Here is a 665-nt window from a genome sequence, read left to right as displayed (position 1 = left end):
TTTTTTAAGCTTTTTTATGTATTATTATATAAACTAACATGTAGCATGTTAAATATAAACATACATATGAATATATATGTAGTTTGTATTTTTTTCATATATTATGAATATATATATATATATGGTTTGTATTTTTTCGAGCACGTTAATAATGTGCGGTCATGTTCTTTTGAATATAGATCATTATATTTTATTAAAATCAAAAACAGCTATGCCGACAAAAGTTTTGTGGCGGTTGCAAACGCCCGACACCCGTCTCCAGAGTGTGACCCCCCTCACGTCCGCGGTGTGCCCCCCTCATGGACGGCGCCGGCACCTGGAGGGGGGAAACGGACGCGTCGGGTCTACACGGTGGATGTAGCTGTGGGTTTGGCCCGGATGTTGCTCCCGGGTGTCCCTACGGGTGACCTGACACAACCGGGTGCAGAGGTCCACTGGTCAAAGCCCGTCCGTGGGAAGTCAAAAGGCTAGATCTCGTGGTCAACCGCTCCACGGTTAGGCGGGACGGGGGCCCTGGTGGGGGGTAGCAATGCCACCGGAGCATCGTATCGGACCCTCATACATGTGCGAGGTGGTGTTGTGGCATGTTCAAAGAGGCGGCACACATCTCAGGGGCGTGGCCCCCCTAACGGACGGCGCCGCCGCCGGCACCTGGAGGGGGAAAA

Source organism: Triticum aestivum, chromosome 3A (assembly GCF_018294505.1).
Source record: "Triticum aestivum cultivar Chinese Spring chromosome 3A, IWGSC CS RefSeq v2.1, whole genome shotgun sequence".
In the NCBI taxonomy this organism is placed as follows: domain Eukaryota; kingdom Viridiplantae; phylum Streptophyta; class Magnoliopsida; order Poales; family Poaceae; genus Triticum; species Triticum aestivum.
The sequence above is the reverse complement of the archived record's forward strand: the minus strand, read 5'-3'. Positions refer to the sequence as shown.